Raw genomic sequence first — 17498 nt, 5'->3', positions numbered from 1 at the left:
CGTATAACGCAAGCCCCTCTTCATTGCTGTTTTTCATACTTTCTTGCCTTTTATTAGCACTTAATCTTCCATGTAATTTAAAAATAATATTGTCTAACTCAAAAAAGAAAAAGAAATCTCCATTGAAAATGTAATTGGAATCACATTAAATAAATTATTAACTTTGGAAAAATTAACATTTTGCTATTTTTTCATACAAAAACAAAATGTGTGATTTCTTTAGTCAGATCTTACTTTAAGTCTTTTAATAAGATATTACCTCTTTTTTTAATATAGGTTCTATGCCATTCCTAATAATTTTATTACTAAGCACTTTGTAATTTATGTTTCTATGAGAAATAAAATAATTTTTTCCTATTGGGAAAATAAGTTTTCTAGATGCCTATTACTTCCAGAGAAAAGCTATCGATTTTCATTTAATTATCTTCTATCCAACTACCTGTTTAACTTTTCTTAGTAATTTTTCTAGATTTTTAGAGTTCTAGAATTTTTTAGGTGAGATCATATGAGCTGAAAAGACACTTTATGGTCATTTTTACAAATGTTGATATCATTTATATCGTTTGCCTACTGTAAAGCTTTTTGCTTTTTGCTTAAAGCTATTTGCTAAAGCCTCCTAGTTAATGTTAAGTAATTTTCATAGCTGATTCCTGTCTAGTTTTGAAGTTAATTGAAATGTTTTTATGACTTAATCATTTCAGATTATATTTTCTGTTGGCTGTGAATGAAAATATTTATTATATCTAAGAAATTCTCTTTTAATCTTCTCATTGATTTTTAAAAGAATATCTGTTGATTTGTATCAAATTACTTTTCACTATCTATTGAGATGAATGTATGATTTTTCTCTTTTAACTTGGCGATATAACAAACTATGTTGATATATTTCCTATTGTTGAATCATGCTTCAATTTCTATTTAAAAAAAACAAAACACTTCTAGGTCCCAGTGTATTTTCTTTTGATTTATTGGCAATATGATTTGCTAATATTTTATATAGAAATTTCACATTTATGTCATAAGTAAGATTGGACTGTAATTTATTTCTGTACAATCTTTATCAGAGTTAGATATTAAATGAAATTAGATTTCAATATTTCTCAGTGGCCTAGAATAATTTAAATTCCATCAAAATTATCCATTCTTTAAAGTGTAAGTGACCACATTTGGTCAACTTTCCAATCTCTTCTATACTAATAGGTACCTGGTTTCTAGCTCTTCTGGTCAATTTTTATAATTTGCATTTCACTAAAAGAGGTTCTATTTCTCATAGTCTTCAAATCTATTTCCAGACAGTTGTACTTAGATTTCTTTCAAAATTCTTTTCATCTTCCAGTTTTGTCTACTATCTGATTCCTAATTAGTGTCTATTTTTGCTCATTCTCTTTTCCATAAACTTTATTATTATTGAGATAAAATTCATATAATATAAACTTCACCATTTTAACCATGTTAAAGTGTGCGATTCAGCGGCTTTTAGTACATTCACAAGGATGTATAAACATCACCAACTATCTAATTCCAGAACATCTTCTTCACTGCCAAAGAAAATCCTATACCAGTAAGCAGTCACTCCCCATCCTCCCTTCCCCCAGCCCCTGGCAACCACGAACCTACTTTCTCTCAATGGATTTGCCTATTTCGGACATTTCATCTAAGTGGAATTATACAATATGTGGCCTTTTGTATCTGGCTTCCTTCACTTAGCATAATGTTTTCAAGGTTCATCCACATTATAGCATGTATCAGTACGTCATTCCTTTTTATGGCTGAATAATATTCTGTTGTATGGATACACCACATTTTTATTTATCCATTGATAAGTTGATGCACATTTGAGTTGCTTCCACTTTTTACCTACTATAAATTATGCTGCTATGAACATTTGTGCAGAAGTTTTGTGTGAACATATGCTTTCAATTCTCTTCCACTTCACAGTGGAATTGTTGGGCTCATTTTCTTCTCTACTTTTTAATTTACACATGGAGTTTATGTATTGTATTGGTCTTTCCCAAGAGCCAAAGTATAGATTGATTTTACTTTATTGTATTTTATTTTCCATTCCAACAATTTCATCTTTTAAAAAATTAATTCTCTCTTCTTCTATCTTGTATTATTCTTTATTCTAATTTCTTAAGCTTAGTAGATTATCCTTTATTTTCCATCTTCCTCAATAGTGAAGGCATTTAAGGCCATCAGCTTTCCTCTGACAATGTCTTTAGCTATTTTCCATAGGTTTTATATAAAATATTCTCCTTTTCATTGTTTTCTAAGTAACTTCATCTTTATCTAAGAGTTATTTAGGAGTGCTTTCTTTAATTTCTAAGGAGTTAAGAATTTTTTGTCACCTTTTAGAAAAACTTTTAAAATTCTAATTATACTGGCTTATAATCAGAGATTGTGCTGTAAAATCTCTGCTTTCTGAAATTTGTAAATTTTTCTTTGTGGCCAAGCAAAGATATTAAAAAATTATTTAAAGAATATCAGATTCTACATATATTTAATTAAGTTTATGAATTATATTATTCCATTTCTCTTAACCATTATTTGTACGTGTTTAACAGAGCTGTCTGGACCTTTCCAACAATTTTTGCTTTACGGACTTGTCTACTATAAATAAATCGGCTGTGAACAGATTTACATGGTTTTCACACAGTGTGCCTTTTAGCATTACAGAACCCCTTTTGATATCCATGTTCACTCATGTTTTCCTATTTTCCTTTTGTTTGCATTTGCCTGGTGTCTTTTATGCCCACCATTTCACAAACAACCTTTCTTTATAACTTTGTCATAGGTGTTCTTCTCGTGTTATAATTTGAGGGGCTTATGTTTTTAAATTCAATCTGACATCTGCCTTTTAATGGGAGAACTCAATCTATATTAAACATAATAACTGATGTGCTCACATGTATATCTTCCAGTTACCTATTCTTATTTTACTTTACTGTTTACTTATTTTCCTTTTCCATATTTTTTCTTTGATCAAGTGGCCCTGCATTCTATTTTCTTCTTCCTAATATGTAAGTTCTACATGATGTTCTCTTGCATTAACCTTTCCTTTCTCTACTCAAATGAACATATATATATGAGAGACACTTTTTATCCTACCGAGAGGTTGCCCCGCCTTCCTTTCCTCCTAAATAAATGAGACCTTTAGCACACATTCTCTTCCCTCCATCTTGTCTTTCTCCTTCCCACTCATCTCCCACCACTCATTTTCCTCCTCTTTTACTTTCCTCTTGCCCACCCCCTCCATTAACTAATGAGACAGTTCAGTACTTATAAAAATTTATTCACAGAAATATGATCCTTTTATTTCAAAGGCCTGAAATTGTCTATTTTATTACATATTTACTAGCCATCTATCTTTATCACAAATGAAATTATACACACACACAATTATATATAAATGCTCATTATTCACCACTATATCCTTTCCTCTTCACCTTCCTCATCTTGAAGTCTTTGTTCTGGTTCATGGGTTGTTTGCTTATAATCTATCCTCAGACATTTTCTCAGATGGAGTATAATAATTATACATGCTTATATATGCTCTGACTCCTTGATTATCCCTAAATGTATTTCTTTCACCTTGACTAGCAAATGATAACTTTCTTGGTGTTCAAATTCTTGGATTGTCATCATTTTCCTTTTGCAATGTGTAGCTGTCACTCCACTATCTTCTAGCTTCCTATGTTACAGGCTATGAAGTTCTATGATACTTTGATATTTTTCCCCTTTATAGGAACTTATTCTTCCTATTTGGTAGCTTGTAAGATGTTTCAATTTATATTTGGAGTTCCAAACTTTTATCAGGATATGCCTAAGTGTGTCTTTTCTTTCAAGCAAGACCATAAATCAGTAAACCTTTTCAATCTATAGGCTCTGATCTTTCCTAATCTCAGAGAAATTGTTTTTCTTCTATTATTTAATTATCTCTCTCCTCCATCTCTTCTTATTTTTCCCTCTGTAAGTCCTATTATGCACATGTTTTGACTTCTAATCTATCCTCCAAGACTTACCCTGTTTAGTCAACATTTTCATCATGTTTTACTTTGGTATTCTATGTGTTTTGATGTGTTTCTTGCACTGGGCCTCTCAGTTCACTGATACATCTTTCAACAGTGACCAAGTTCTCCTTCGATTTTCCACTGAGCTGTTCAATTGAGATGTGTTTTCCTTAGTATCTGAAATTCTTTTTCGTTCTGTGTTTGAATTTCCTTAAATGTTCTTAATTTTTTTCCCCGTAAATTCAGGTTTCATTTATTTTTGCCAGTAGTACTAGCTGCTTGGAATATGTACTCTGATTTTCCTACCTGATCCTCTCTCCCTCATGACTAGGTCACCTTAAATGGATGTTATTTTCATTGAAAACTCTTGGGAGCTCAGGTGTGGTGGTTGCAGTAGCCTACAGGACAGAAATATCACACTTCGTGAAAGCAAAGGTAGACAGTCTGTCAGCTCCCTGCTAAGGCACGAGGAGGAAGATCTCTGTGTTTCCCTATCTCTCTATTTCTTTTCAGCCTCCAGGACAAAGAAAACTCAGCATATTCAGCTACCTTAGCATTCTAGCTAGTTGGGGAGACTTGGATGCTTAAAATGAGCAAATAGTGATCTCCCATAGTGGTTCATAGACCTCTGCAGCCCAAGCTTTTCTTCCCGATGTCTACTCTTTTCTGATCTGTATCCCTGGACTTCAGTACTGTTCTCTAGCTGCTTGCCCAACTGAAGGTAGAAGAGTTTCAAAGCAGAGTTTCTCTAACCAAGGCGTCATGGCAATTGGTCACAGGTCTTAGAGAGATTTGATTCAGAAAGGCAGCCAGGAATTGGAAGTGAAGGGGAAGGTAGCCAAACATAGGTCACCTTGTTTTCAGAATCCTTAATTTTAAAAACGTTGAGGGAAGGGAGATACGTGGGTCGGAGGTGTGTCTGCGAATTTATTATAATTATTCCCAAGAATCAATACTTTTCTCAGAAAGCATATTCCTGAATATATAAAAATGACAATATGTTTTTATGCTTAGATACAGATCCCAAAATATACTACAGCTATTAATCACTTGAAATAAGTGTTAATGCAACTCCAGTTTTAATTATTCTAGGACATAATTATCCTTTGTTTTGGAAACAACTTCAACTCAATTTGCTGTAGTTTCAGTTAGCAGAAAGACAAATTATGACTTGGGCCAATCATGTAAGTTTCCCACTGTCTAACTAGGAAGTCTTATAAATATGAGAAAGCATGTCAGCTGTTATATAGGAATAAACATGCATCCTACGTGGTGGTTTCATGACATTACCCTCCATGTTGTTCACAGCCCAATTACATTCTTTCCTTTCTAGAAGAGCTAAGGATATAATATCACCTAACATTAAAGTGTTTTCCTGGACTAGACTTCTAAACAATGTAGATAATAAGGGAAAATAAGCTAAAACTGTTTTTTAATTGTGTGAAATTCTATGAATTTTTTTTTTAAGAATTAGGAAACTCATATAAAATGTTCAAAATCTCAATTTCAATCTATTAAGAGCAAAAAATACTGTGGGTTATCCTGCTATCCAGAGAGGGATCATATAGGATATGAAATTTGGGTTTCATCCTTGAATCACTAGGTAAGTAATTCTGTGTACTCTATTCAATACAATATCCTGAATTGATTGTAGCAGATTTGCTTTACTATTGATGCGTGCTATCTGATATCATTCTTTTTTGAATCATGGTAAATATAATTTTTTATTGGAAATTCTGCCATGATAGAATTTCATTAAGTATCTAAAAGGATAAAAGATCATAAGCACGTGCAAAAATGTTTGGGTCTTAGAAAAGTACAGAGAAAGCCTATAACAGGTAATAACATTAAATTTGAACCAGTCAACAGAAAATACGGGAATGGCTAGCCTGGTAGCAAGAATCACAGTAACCCTTCCTAGGACAGCTACAAAAGAGCCTGATCAACACTGAATCCCTCCAGTGTGCCAGGTACAATGCTAAGCACCAAGGCTTGCAAGGTTGACAGAACGTGGTACCTGCCCTTAAGGAATTGCAGTTCAGTGTAGTATAACTCCAAATGTTACCTTTCTTGAGTGATGAATGTCAAAGAACTTGAGTCATGAGTTAAACTGCATATAAATCACCAAACTGAATCAAATTCACTTTACACTGGATGCACCCATTTTTGCATAATAAAATCATCATTACACAAATAATAGATAGAAACAGAGGTATGCATAACACGAAATTACAGAATAACAACTATTTATTTTGGCTTTTATACATTTTGGTATTTCACTTTATAACAAATGTTGATACTATAATGTAGAATATCTGAATCAGAAGGGCCTGGAAGTCTGTCCATTTTTTTCCATATTGTTTTCAGCTCAAATCACTCCTTCAACATACTATTGCTTTGTTCTCAACCCTTTACCAGAACAAATAAAATTATTGAGACCATGAGTTCTCAAAGGTATTTCTGTAAGGGTCAGAAATATATAGGAAGGTGAGATGCAAACAACATAGCTGTTAAAAAGACTAGGTACCACAAGATGTCAAAAGAACAAGAACAAAAGAGTACCATGACAATGAACCTGAAGGGGAAAGGTGTCATGCATAAACTGAATGTCAATCATCTTTCTAATTTCACAACATATTTTTCTTAGTGATGTACCTACTTGAAACATACAAAATGGTTATTGCACCTTATTTCCTAATGCACTAAAAATAAGAGTTCAAAGAAAACATCAGAGATATTGTCATAAGGAAAAGTAAAGTCACCTAAGTGGTGGTATAGCACTTTCATCTTTCATTATTCTTTGACTCCATTCAGATGATCCAACTCATATATATATAAGACAGCTCAACAGTGAATATTATCCCTTAAAAACTTTTGAAGTCTCTAGTACCTCATAGACAAAGGTATGAGTACATATGTATACATGGCATACACATCTGTTTGTACATGGTTTGATATCATTAAGATTATTTGAAATAACAAAAATTCACCTTAAAACTTTCTATAATTCCCTTTTCAGTAACTCATGCTGGCTATCCTAAATATAATCCAAACTCAAGTACACTGACTTTACCTGGGCTTATCATTTGAGCCGATTACTCTGACAGAAATGCATTTATCCTGTCAAATAAAAATGAACTTTTCTTTCAGTATAGTGACAAATTAAGAAAAAGTTAAAGTTACATAAGAGAAGTCTAGACTCTATTCCACCATAAGCCTGGAGGAGCCTAGTTTAAAATTCCATGAATGTGGGAAGGAGATCAATGTCTAAATTACATAATGAAATGAAATAAAATTAAGGTATAATTTATTTCACCCATCAAATCCTCAGGAAAGCTAGGACGTGTTTTCTTGTATTTGAAAACTGGACAGCAGACAGCAACTTACATTATAAATGCCCCCAGAAACAATGATTTCAGAAATGAGTGACACACAGTTAAGTATTCAATAAATGACAAGTAATTCTAAGGCTTACAACACAGGCTTTTGTGCTAAATTGCATTTCTTTGTAATGTATCTAAATTTACTACCTAATTCTAAGTATTGATGATGATGATTTTTGTGCCCAAACTCTGCTGTTTTTGTATCCCAAACTCTAGGTGGCCCCTATTTAAGCCAGCTGTTGGTTTCTAAAACAAATATAAGGACGCATACAAAAAACAACAAATGTAAGGGCCTTCCAAAGTCGGTAGGATCTGCTGCAGTTTTTAACATATTCTGTTTCTGTCCTGCCTCACCCTTTTTATGATCCCTACTTCTTGGTAACTCAGTCTGCGTAGATTTACTTCTCCTTTTTGACCTCAACCTTCCCAGTACTCCCAGTAGCTACTGCTTCCTTTGCCCTGTTCCTACTCATGATTGTCTCAGCCTGTTTTAACATCTGTTACTCAGCTTGACTGTTGTTCGCTGAACCAAATCAGGCAGCAGCTACCCAGTCCATCCACTGTAAAACCTTTAGACAAATTCCCTCTCAGCATTTGTAATTCTAGACTGAAGAGTTAAATTTTAAAAACAGACTGTGCCATAGCAACCATTCCTCCCACTTACTGCTCTTTCACCTTGTGCCCTTCTCTGGAACCTTCTCCAAATCCACTATAACTGTCTTGAAATAAAACTACCAGTACAAATCTGGACAAGCACTGATGAAAATGGCCCCAGAATAGAGGAATGATGGGGTGGTGATTAAGAGCTTAGGTTCTCAAGAGTTGGACTTGAATTTGAATTCCCAGCTGTTTATACTAGTTGTGTGACTTTGAACAAGTTACTTAACCGTTCCGAGCTTTAGCTTAACTTTAAAAATGGCATAGTAAAAGTACCTGCCGCTTAGCATTATGTAATTAACTGAGAAAATGCAGATATAACCAATGCCTGGTACAGAGTAAGCTCTCATTAATGTTGGCTACTCTTGTAGTTGTCATTAGTATTATTGTTTAGTACAAGGACAGAATGTACTTTCTTTTCTTTTCACTAAGCTTCCCACCAAAAATTTTGCTAGTCCTTTTGGCATCAATGTCTTTACGAAAGAGTCTACATTAATTCCTCAATACATGTGCTAGGTTTCAGTTAACTAATCATCTAAACTCAGCCTCCCTTGTAAATATCCCTTAGAATATTTTTTCCCTTATTTGTACACAACAAGGTACTCATACCACCTCTTGTGCCAAATGGGTGATCTAAAAATTATCTTGCCATTTCTCCCCACTAGTTAGACATTTGGCAGACCAGAATAGCTTAACATTCCCTAATACATTGAGAGTTTGCTGTATATTCTGTCTATGAGGTGATTTATAAAATATTATGATCAGTACCAGGAAGATCTGGAGCTATGGATCAGTGTAGGGGAAGTGGGAGAATTCAGGGACTGTAAGTATAGCTTTCTAAAAACTGCTGTTTCCATTCATGAACAGGTACAAGTGTTTGATGGTTTTGAGCCTCTCACTACCGTTCACACCAGCAAAAGGAATTTGAATCAATTATAAAGAAACTGAGAGTGAATTTTCCATCTTGAATGAAATTTTAAATGAAAACTTTAGGTTATCATTGGATAAAGACCTATCAAGTAGATACACACGAACTGTCTGCAGTTGTTGCTATATATGACATGCAGTATTTGTAAAGTCTTTTCTAACGCAGATTCTTTCCACTATTCTACGTCAAAAGTCAACTTTGTCTACCTTATCATCTCTCCTATGTAAATTTATCCCTGGATGGGTATGATGTAGGATCAATAATCAAAGGCAGTAGTTAAAAATTACCAATTTTATAAGATCATGTGGAGATGGCTCCTGATAACTCAAAGTATATTTACTTTTTGCTTAGCGACACAAAACCCAAGTTTACCTTTTTACCTTGAAGAAATATATCAATATTATTTTATAGAACTAGAAGACTACTGAGTTAATTCATTCTGTTATTACCTGCTTTCTCCAGTTAAGCAACTTTATGCAGAGTAAAACGCAAAGAATTATGTTTATAAATTCTATTACCAATCTATCTTCATGAGTGAAGGTGAAATGGTGAAAAAGTTACGTAAACTGATAAATGTATCATAGTTACCAACTATAAAAGATTATAAGTACTTAATGTTATGTATTGACACAAACTACTATACCATCTCTGAAAGCAGGTATTATTAAAATGAAACTTCCATCAAGGATTAAAAGTAAAGAGCAAAGTCAAGTATTTTACACATACTCCTTCCTGGTACTCTACACATCACTTTCAGGCACACTACCCGAGGCTAAAATAAAGATTCAATGTTGAAAGAAACATGTTCATATTATTAGAGCTGAAGAGGACCCTAAAGATGAAGCAGCTATGGCAGAGATCCAACTAGATTATGTGACACACCAAGATCACATCAGTTAGTGGTGGCCCTAGACCTAGAATAATCTCTCCTAACTCTACATTTGAGATTTTTGAAAACGTGCAATAAAGTCAGAGTTAAATCTAACATATGAGGGGTTGACTGAAAACTTAGATGTTGTCCCCTCATGTTAAAAACTTTTGAATTTAATGACTTGTACTTATTTGATTTTATATTCCCAGTAAGCTCAAAATATCATAAAATTATAAAAACTGACCAGAAGAACAAAAATCAAAAAGGAAATTTATGCTTTTCCTTACATCAAAATCACGGAAAAGATTATTTTTTAACATTTAAAAGAAGCCAGAGATTTATTAGGTGTGTGTACGTATGGTAGTCGTGTTTTTTGTTTTGTACATTGTTAGAGGTTCTTCCCACGAAGAATTTCAAAACTAAAAATCCAAGTCTTTTTAATATTGTATGAATTAGAAATACAGAACATCTTTTTTAAAAAGTCAAAAGTAATTGCAAAGGAGACGAAATCACTGTACCCAATTCTCTAAACTGTGTGCGTATTTTCCCTGAAGTGCATATTCATGAGCTGACAGTAGAGACAGGCTGGCTGCTTTGTTTGACTATAGTTCTGTTTACCTCATACTGTCAAGAATGGATTTTGACACTCACAGTATTAATATTGCTATTTTTGTTGATATAATTAGCACTGCTATAAATAATTCTTCGGCCTGCCATATCTAAGTATATCATTACAATCAGCAATATTATAGCTTCTTTTCTTATATGATGCCTTGGAAATAGACTACTGGCCTATAATAACCACAGTGACCTCATGATGTGGAAATTACTGGAAAAAAAAAAGTTGCCCTGTCAATGGAGACTACTGTTTTGTGTATGACTTCACTAAACAAACTAGTTTATATTTGTTTGAAACTAAAGTTTCTCACCAATCTGCTGTTTCAATTTCACATCACACCATATTGTACCTAAAACAGGCAATCTGGATTGCTGTTGCTACTTTTTCCCCCGCCCCCAAACAGCTCGGGAATGGGTTTGAAATACAAGGCTTGAACATATAAAGCAAAAGAATTAAGACACCCAAAATTCAGAATGGGTGGGTGAAAATGAGTGTGCTTGAAGTCATTTGTATAACTGCTAGTGGGTGGCCCACTTGTGAGTTTTTGATCATTACATGAAAGCAAAATCAAAACACATTTTATCTTGCCTCTGCATCTCATCAGCTGTGACAATAACCTTATCTAGACCTTGAATAGTTTGTTCATAAAACAGAGTGGGGTGACTGACCCAGTGCATATTCAACACAGAGTATGAAGGCCAAAACAAAATGACAATACAATTCAAAACAAGTTAGTGGAAATTTTAAACTGGTATATTAAACCTTTCTTTGTCTCTATCACTTGACAGATGGTTAGCCCTCACACAGCCTAGTCTCTCTGGCAAAGAAATGACTGTGTCTAGCCAATAACACCCCAAATTTTGACTTAAAATGCACTATACACATACTTACACTTACCTTAAAAACATGAATATTAATAGAATTAGTCATGCTTATTTTATTACTATAAAAATTTGACAGATGTCAAGATTTTATCTTTTGCCCTGTGAATACCTCTTTGAAACTCTCAACTGTCTTATTATGTGGATCCAGGGTTCTAAGAACTCTTCACTTTAGATTTCATTCATTTTATGTGCTGCTTGGTAATCACGCTTTAAAAAAACTTTCCAAAACAACTTTTAATCAAAATTATTACAAAATTTACAAAGATTTAATCAGCTTGTGTTTCTATGTTGCTTAGAGCAAAGTTTTGGTAACTAACAAAGTGAGTTTAAAAAACAACCTGGGAACTTTGAATGCCTTCCATGTCAAGGACCACAAGGCAGGAGTGGAATTATTTATCCAGTACTGAAATATGTCTTTATTCAAAAACTGCTCATATATAAACATATACTCACACGCACATAAACACACATTGATCAACCATCTTAACAGAATTAGGAAAAGTTCTTAGTGTTTAGCATTCTATTGACCATTCTTCCACTTTGCTCTTTAAAAAAGATTTCAGCTAAAACAGTATATTCCATTAGTTATAGTCTCTGCTTTTCTTCCCAAATCTTCCTATTTATAGCTCTCAGATTCTGGCAGGTCTGTATACAAATAGCCAGAAGCAACCTCAATGTTCCCTAAAGGACATTAATATGTACCATTTCTGGAAGAGATGTTATGCTACAAAGTAGCATTAGAGAGATCTAATGTGCGTATAGAAATACAAGCCCTTCCCAGCAGGGAATGGGAACACTGGTCGTGGGAGGACTGCGTGTAAAAAGTTATGCTACTTAAGAACTGAACTTGGATCTGCCTAACAAAATAAGACTCACCGTGAAGGAGAAAAATAACGAAAATCAGAACTTGTTATTTGAGAACTGTGAACTAGGTTTTGGAAAGGTGAGACACCCATGACTTGAAGCAACAAACTCAGCATTAAATAATATACTCCCTTAACCAGGCACCAAGTTCCCTTCTGTTAGAAACATAGGATTTTTACACCTACAGACTAAATGATTAGACTTAAAGTAATGCTAAAATCTTCTGTAACGTTCCTCTTGCATTACAAATGGTCTATTAAAACAGAGAAGTGCCAATCAAATGCTTTTGTAGTTTGAAAGAAAGGTTTAAATAACAAAGCATTTTTTGCAGGGCTTTTTCTATCTTTAATGTCACCTATAAATTAATTGCAACAAAGTTCCATCTTCTCTTGATAAAATCACAACGGAAAAAGATTTAGGAACCTGAGTTTTCAGACATATTCCTAAAACAAATTCTAACTAAAAAAAATTAAGATATTCTAGCTTATGTTTTACCTCAGTTTGCTAACAAGACAAAAGCTCTATAGGAATTTTACAGTAAATTTCAAGACACAGATTTTTTTTAATATAAGGTAACATTTTATTTATTTCAAAAGCATGCTTAAAATTATGAAAAAATAAAACCCCTGTCTGTTAAAAAGACCTACGGAAATATATGGGGAACGTTTCACGACAATAAAGAAGGGTACAAATAAGAAACAAAATAAGCTCTTCCTTTCTAATCATTGACAATTGATAAATATCTCCCTACCCCTCAAACTTTTGCAAGTTCTTTCAAATCGTATTCCCTAAAATGAGAAAACTGCTAAGTTTTAAAGTTTCATCCAAAGATTTCTTCTCCTAGCAATCTGAAGTACACAAAGTATATGTGACATTGTGACATTAGAATGTAAACTCCACAAGGGCAGGGAATTTTCTCTCTTGTTCACTGTTACATCCCAAGTGTCCAGAACAATTTAATGTATTTCAACATCCATTTCAGAAAAACACGATTATTTCAGAGAATAAGGCAGAGCCCATCAAGTCCCACTTCTCTATTCCAAATGTTTTACGGAAGTCTCTCCTTACCACTCATTCTAAATTACTTGGAATAATATGTAATTCATTTATAAATTTTAGATCCTTTACAGGCACTTGGTTGTTATCTTTTATTACTCTTCTAAAATGATGTAATTATTCAGTCTAGGCTTTTTTTGGAAAGTCCAATTTGATTAGAAAGTCTTCTGAAGACTTTCACTACTGAGATAAAAATAATTCATTTAAAATGGCTTTTTCCTTAGATTTTGTTCCTATACCAAGTAGCCAAATTTGTATTAATTTGACAGCAAGAGCAGTTGGATATTTGTGGGTCTCAAAAACTTTCTGACTTGACTACACAGGAAACTGGCATCACATGGACCAGTAGTTCTAAACTCCCCTCTTTGATTATAACCCTCACGTGGAAGTTTTCCTTTCCTCTAGTATTCCACTTAAACTCATATCGCCCTTCAGTAGCTAGTCAGTGTACACATGAACTATACCTGTATTTTCTTGGTGTAGTAGTACAGTCATGTGCCACTTAATGACAGGGATATGTCCTGAGAAATGTGTCCTTAGGTGATTTTGTCCTTGTGCAAACATCACAGACTGTACTTACACAAATCTAGACGGCACAGCCTACACACCTAGGCTATATGGTACTAATCTTACCAGAGCTCTGTTGCATATTTGGTCTGTTGTTGACCAAAAGGTCTTTATGCTGCATGACTGTAATCTTAAAATACTGGCATCTTAACTGGACTAGACACATAAGAACAAAGACTTCTTCCTGGAAATGGGTAAAATTTGACAGTTTTTAGTCAAATTTCTTTGTCTAGTCTGTTAAAATCAGGACCTTACCATGAAAGGGTGTTTTGCTTTGGAGGCTGGTAGCCAGTTAACTTATCACTCGATCTTCATATGCAAAAGGCCTGTATTCCACTGGTCTGTGAGATCTGAAACCACAAATCCCAGAATACCCAACTGCTGGACTCACTGAGCAGCTAATAGAGATCTAGAAGACTCACTTTCCTCCATCTTCTCACCTGTTTGAGCACCATATTCTCAAGCCTAGAGTCCTCCAAAGTTGAGCTCAATGGAAATCACAACCCCAATCTTAGGAATGAAACCTTGAGCACTGAACAATGAGTAACATCAGCAATTCTTCAAGGACAATTCTAAAAGCTATCTTGAGAGAAGACTATTCCCAGAGGGCACAGTGGTGTCACCACACGCTCTGTGTGCGTCAACTGTGATACATTCTGATTACAAATGACAAAGAGCAAACAAAGGCATGAAAAATCAGTTTTTGATTTTGAACGTTTTTTGGGTTCTTTTCCTAGAACTACAGAAACACCTAGTTGTAAAGCAGAAATGCAGAAAGTAGCCAAACGTGGACTGGTCATACTTACACGTGTGGGGAGGGGCGGAGTAAGGGCCTGTCCTAACTATTCCCATGTGATAGCAAAGGGTACTTGGGATTAAGAGCAACGGGTAGGAGAGTAAACTGTTTATGCAATTCGTTAATGATAGCTGCTTATCATTTAAATTTGGTGTTTACAGTGCTAGAATATACTTACAAAACGGGTGTTATAATTTATACTTTAAAACTTTTCAATAGCAACAAGTAACGATAGTAACTAGAATATTCTGAGTTCATTTGAAAACACTGGGTGAATGAGTGGCCTCTGCTAATTTTACTAGCTGAAACTTACATATGACCACAGTGAGAAGACCCTCGACTTTAGCCACATTTTGGTATTTTTATCGGTAAGAAGTAGGGAAGACAATTTCCACGTCTAGAAAGTTAACACGCTCAATTTAGCTTGGGCCAGTGCTGATTCTGAGGACAGTACTTAACCCACAGGCTACCAAATTACTTCCTGTTTCATTCAGATTTTCGTTGGAGAACTGTCATCCTGCCACTGACCCCATTTAACTGGGCTCAGTGTTAAGAGATCAGCGGATTACCCCGCTAGGTAGCGTAGCTGTACGCCATATTGTGTTTTTAGCTAATGTTTATAGTTTATGTGTGTGCTTAACATATGTTTGTGCAAGTGTGTTTATCAATAGAACTTTTGGAAAATCTCTGCCTCCTGCCTCTTCAGCATCCTTAAAAAGGCTAACAGCTTCGGGGAGGAAGGGGGCGTGAGGTGGGTGGTGGGAGAGGTCCAGAAGCCCAACAGACAGTAACGCATTAAACGATGTAAGAGCGAGTGCATTTCTTTTAAACTTTCAAAAGCTTCCAACCGTTTTATCTCAGCTATCGAAAACCGTAAACATTTTTTAATGTTTCCAAAAGGAGCCCCAAGGAGGAGAGAAAGAAGGAAAGATGTGTCTTCCCTTCCCAAGCCCCCTCCTGTCTAGTCGTAGCAGCGAAGCAGGCGGAGGCCAGGAGCTCCGGCGTCCGGAGGGGCGTCCAGCGGCTCTGGGGCCCGGACACCTCCCGCCCCCCCGTCCTCTGAAGACGCTCGAGCCCGCGAGAGCCACGGCAAGCGGGGGAGGGCGAGAGGGAGGGGGCGGAAGACAAGCGGGCGCCTCTAGCAGCTCCTGAGCCCCGGCTAGTCCCCCTCAGCTCCTCTTCTTGGAAGCGGCAGCTCCAGGCGCAGGGAGTAGAGAGAAGAAGGCAGAAGACACGTTTCCAGCTGCGGGACGCCCCGCCCGCTCCGGGGACGGGGACCCTCCCGCGCTCCCTCCTCCCCGCGGGGTCGGACGAGGCCGCCGCCGCCGCCGGGCACGAGCAGGGGCGCCCGGGGGAGGGGGCGCGCGCGGGGCGGGGCGCGGGGGCGCGCGCGCTCGGCCGGCCGGCGGCCCGCGGGCTCGCGGCTCTAACTCGCTCCCCCAACCCCACCCCGCGCCCCTCCTTCCCTGTCCCGCCGCCCCCCACTCCAAGCGCCTCGCAGACGCCTCGCCCCCCTCGGCACGCACACACCCCTCCCACCCGCCCCACAACAAATTAGAGTTTTTGGCGTTACCTCCTCGCGCTCTTTAATCTTCTTTCCTCAACTCCTAAACTTCCCCCCGCCCCTACTTCTTCGGCACAAGGCCCACATTGGGCGCCTCACGCGGCGAACCCTCTATCTTTCCTCACTATTGGGTTGCTCTCATGCCACTCCTGGCTTCACGGAGCCAATCAGAATGGGACGCCCCTCGTGAGGTTGCCACCCATAAACAAAATGCACTCTTCCTCCTCCCCTCCCCGGTCCCCGCCCCCATCTGCCTCTTCCCTCATCTCTACCACCTTCGATTGGGCTAGAAGAGGCCCAATCCGCTATCTCAAACACCCATTGGGGCACGGAAACTTCGCTCAGAGAAGTGCTAACAGGCGATTGGCCAACATTCTTCCCACTCCCCCCCACTCTGCCGCACCTTTGCCCACTCTGGAAAGGTCAGTCGTATCTCGTTGTTCAGTGATCCGAGAGGTGGAAGGCTATTGGTTGAGAGAGCCCGTCAGACCGGACTGGAGTGAGCCGTGATTGGCCAACACAGACACAATCAGGTTTGGTTGTCTACTCCTCCCCCCTCCTGCCTTTTTTCCTCCACGCCCCCGCCCCCTCCTGACTGCTTTTACTTTCTACGCATTTCTATTTCCTCCTTTATTTATTTATTTGTGATAAACTTAAATGACCCGGCGACGGAGGCGGGACTTGAGACGAGGCCGAGGATGACGGAGGACGGCCTGGGGCCAATTGCTGAGGGGGCCGCGGGGTGAGGGGCAGCGACGGTGGCCAGTGAGAGGCAGATGTCTGGAGCGCGCTGGGCCTATGGAGCCGGGATGCCCCAGCGGAGGCGGCGGTTACCCGCTGTCTGGCGCGGCCCGTTTGCGGGGGGAGCCACGGGAGGGAGGAGGGGGTGTCGCTGTCGCAGACGGCTGAGGCTGCAGGATGGAAGCTGGTCCAGGGCGGTGGGAGGGAGAGAGGGTCTGGCGAGGCGGCGGCGCGCAAGGCCACTCTGGGTCAGGCTTGCTGCCTGCGGGGCGGGGCGCAGGTTGCCAAGCCAGGAGGTCACCAGAGGCCGCTGAAGCAATGCCAGAGCTCGAAGGGAAAATTTGTTCCTTCAAGAGGTTTCGAAAAATACTATGTAAAACAGTTCAGGGTAAGCCGCCCTTAATATAAATGAGGATATTATCCTAACGGGAAAAGCAGATTATGTTTCTTATTACTAAACGCCTGAAGTACCAGCGACCCAACCGGAGCCCACAAAATTCAATATCCTGAGGGCTAGAGGGAACAAATAAAGCAACACGGAAAATTGAATGCGGTTCA

The 17498-nt window shown here is 37.6% G+C and overlaps 1 protein-coding gene and 1 long non-coding RNA gene across 16 annotated transcripts in view; one reads left to right on the top strand and one right to left on the bottom strand.

Moving 5' to 3' along the window:
* Positions 1-16350, bottom strand: part of ZBTB20 (zinc finger and BTB domain containing 20) — a 746442-nt gene extending 730092 nt beyond the window's left edge. For 7 of the 15 annotated variants that reach the window (XM_070581884.1, XM_070581907.1, XM_070581888.1 and 4 more), the window contains exon 1: positions 16209-16294. The gene's annotated coding sequence lies outside the window, so the exon portion shown is untranslated. Of the gene's footprint in view, positions 1-16208 lie in introns of all 15 variants that reach the window. The other 8 variants (XM_008523314.2, XM_070581909.1, XM_070581894.1 and 5 more) reach the window with 3 other exon arrangements.
* The window catches only part of LOC139076914 (uncharacterized), a 163020-nt gene continuing 161530 nt past the window's right edge, over positions 16009-17498 (top strand). The window contains exon 1 of the long non-coding RNA XR_011528951.1: positions 16009-16732. This is a non-coding gene — a long non-coding RNA (uncharacterized lncRNA). The remainder of the gene's footprint in view (positions 16733-17498) is intronic.

This window comes from Equus przewalskii, chromosome 18 (assembly GCF_037783145.1).
Source record: "Equus przewalskii isolate Varuska chromosome 18, EquPr2, whole genome shotgun sequence".
Taxonomy (NCBI): domain Eukaryota; kingdom Metazoa; phylum Chordata; class Mammalia; order Perissodactyla; family Equidae; genus Equus; species Equus przewalskii.
This window is presented reverse-complemented; position numbering and strand designations above follow the sequence as displayed.